This window comes from Phalaenopsis equestris, unplaced genomic scaffold, assembly GCF_001263595.1.
Source record: "Phalaenopsis equestris unplaced genomic scaffold, ASM126359v1 Scaffold000354, whole genome shotgun sequence".
Taxonomy (NCBI): Eukaryota; Viridiplantae; Streptophyta; class Magnoliopsida; order Asparagales; family Orchidaceae; genus Phalaenopsis; species Phalaenopsis equestris.
The window spans coordinates 249,583-253,151 of NW_018164796.1; positions in this window are offsets into that span (position 1 = coordinate 249,583).

The window sequence follows — 3,569 nt, forward strand, 5'->3', positions numbered from 1 at the left end:
TTCATGGCTATATTGTTGTTTATGTAGAATCATTTTTATGTAGTAAAGAAAAGTCCCTTTCATGCACTAATAAATGAAATTACCTAACAATTTTGGCTTACATTGACAATAATGCTCACTACAAGAATTTAGCTTATTACCGACGCTAAGAACCTGTTGGGTAATAACGCAAAAATCGTAGGTAATATATTTACCGACAGTTTATCTACTGACAAATTAACGTAGCAAAAACACTTGTCAGTAATAGAATTACTAATGGATTTAATGACGGTTTACAATAACCGACGAGTATCTGATATAACATAACCGTCGCTAAAGATTACAAAATATGTCAGGTATAATCGTTGCTTAAATAACCGACAAATTGTCGTAGCGAAAGTGAAAAATGAGTTGTGGTTTGGTGAGTAAAATGACGCACAACTGTTGGTTAACCGTGAGAATTTACCGACGGTTTTATCCTTAACAAAAGTGCACCACTTTGTCTAGATATCGCTTGTTCGATAGACCATCAGAAAACCGTCGGCATATAATCAAGAGGTCTTAAAACCGTTGGTAAGCCTTCAAAAACTTGTACCATCATAAAAACAAATTTTAAGCTCTTTTTCAATACTGCAATCTACAAACATATAATCGTAACAGTGCAATCAAAACACAACTCAACACAGTAATGAAACTAATTAACGCATAAATCATATATTGAAATAAAAGAAAAATAATTGAATTAAACCAAACAAAATGTACAACTGTATAATAAAAATAATGTTCGCTAACAATAATTTATTTAACATACAAACAAACAAAAAATAACCCCTTACTTATCTTGCTCGTCCTCCTTTGTCCTCCTCTCATCATCATCCTCCTCATTCTTATCGTGAACTGGCTCATTCCCTTTTCGCAATTCAAAACGCAACACCATTTCGATCTCTGCCCTCATATCCGATCTCAGGGAGGCTACCTGGGTAGCAACCTGACGACGCATCTCCTCCTCTTGTGCAGTGGAAGTAGATGCACCAGATGTCTTAAAGGACAAACAAACACCATAGGTTGGTGCCTGGGACCCCATCCCATAGACCTTGCCCTTCTTCTGGTCGACAGCCTCCCTACAAAGGTTGTACTCAGAAGGATCGTGAGATGTGCCTGAAACACAACTCGATTGCTGAGATCGACCCTCCTTGAGTCTCTGGAAGGCCTCCTACAGAAAATATGATTAATGAAAGTTTAAAGCAAAATAAATTTCAATAGTTGTTTGAATTTTATACTCATTAACCTTGTGAATTACCTGGGTCACCTAAGTTCTGCTATCAACCTAGGATTGATCTGATTGCCACCTATGGGTGCGCTGGTGTAACTCTACAGTAATTGGCTCCTGTCATTTCTCCAGTGTTTGTCAGTGTAATGGAATAATTAGCATACATTTAATTTTAATGCAAAAAATAAGTCTTGCCAGCCTCCTTGTACTTTATATGGGGGAGCGATTCACTGGTATGATTTGAGGGCCCCATGGCCTCGCAGTCAGAGTGGCAATTTTGTTTTGCTTGCTGACCCGACTCAAAATTACACAGTTATTTAGTTTCCTAGCCAAATACTTGACCCAGTTTTCTTAGATAGCTAGTGTGCAAAATGAATATGTTATAGAAATTTGATTTATATTTCACACACTATGGGTTTTACGTAAGTGCACTTGTCGTTTCAAATAATATAGGATTTTCTTTAAAACCCAGAGTATCGATCCTACAAAGAAGGGAGGTAAGAAATCCCTTAAACTAATTCTAGTCTTCTACTATCATATCTTAGTTTGGAAAGTTGATTAAAGGTGTTTTTATAAAACTACTCATAAACACAAACCTAAATCTAAAGATAAACCTAACTAGATAAATTTGTTTGGTGAATTTTGAGATGTAAAAACTTTCTTTCTCTTGTAATGACCTAGATAAGGTGTATGAATGAAATTATTAGAGTTTAATGTAGTCAGTGGCAATAAGATCAAACCAATCCTCTTCTAAGTGCATGAACATTTGCTAACTTAGAGTTAAGTTCCTAAATCTAAGTTTATGATGGGTAGGTTCTAGCCTGTCACATTTAGATTACACACTATGCCTTCTCTTTAAGACTAATCGGTCCTTAAGTTCCTAACTCTAAATTAAATTGATAAGAATCTAGCATGTCTCCCTAGAAACACAAATTTACACGCAATTAATGAATATTCCTCTGACAATGCATTGCCTCCTAAACAACTTCACCATAGTCAATCGGACAATGTGAGTGCTCTCAAGTTGTGAAGTCACTGCCCTTCCGAGTCTTAGTTTCAACTTACAACAGATTTTAACATAACATATGACCAGTATGTTATGTCAATGAAACAATGGAGATATTACTCGTCACAAGAAATTAAAATTATTCTACCATAAAACAAATTTTCCCACCTTCATAACAAGAGGAACGAGTAAGGAAAACTACTCACTAAGCATGGAGAAAACACAATAGAAAACTTCTTTTAAATAAAAAAAATCTATTAGATAAGTGTTTGCAACAATTATAAGATAATGAAGAACACAATACTTAGTTTTTTCCCTTTGAATGAAAGATGAAAATTCCTCTAACAAAATTTCATGTTGATCAATGCAATGCTAATACAATTGCTTTCAGATATCTCTCAAAATCCTTTCTCCAATCTCTTCAGAAAATATAGAAATCTACATTTCCTACTCCTATATATGACCTCTCAGTGTTCCTGGAGATTTCAGGACTTTGAAATGTGAAAAGGTGTCTTTCCAAGTGCCAAAGTTTGCTTAATAACTGCTTGGGGCGTCTAGAATTCGTCCACAATCATTTCAGGTGCCTATGCGCTAGAAAGTGGTGCCATGGTGCCATCTTTTATGTTTTCTGGGCGAGGACTGGAGCCTAGGGGCCATATTCTGGCGTATAAGTGTCACCCTGCTGGTAGCACCCCCATTTCGCTCTGTTTCGCCCTATTTCAGCTCCAATCCACTCCAAGTGTTTTACCTGTAAGATAAATATGAAAATAACATTTCTTTTAAGTGCAATTTTATTCAAAAATATGTGATAAATGTAAAGGAAATTAAGCATAAAAAGAGAAATACATATCAAAATGCGTCAGGTCAAAATTTTCTTCCTTGCTCCATTTGACTCCAAATTGCACCATTTTTGTTCTATTTTCTTCAAAACTCCATTTCTTGTACCCGAAACAAAGCTCCATTTCTTGTACCTGAAACTAAAAACATGCAAAGTATCTTCCATTAAAGTGTAATATTATTAAAAATGAGCATAAAAATATATATCATTAAAAATGAGCATAAAAAAAATATATAAAAGTAGCACATTTTTAAACGTGTCACATGCTCCCTCTTCTTTTGATACTCGAGAGAGTCTCAGGCGTTAAACAGTGTGACAAATACATCCTCTCCGAGCCACAAGGGGTGCTTACATGTCTGACATATATCATCGAACTAGTTGTGCGGACGATCACTCACCTTGTGCTTGAAGTTCCTGCAGATGTGTGCCTCCTCCTTGGGGGGGGGGGGGGGGGGGGGGGGTAGTAGTTGAGGTTA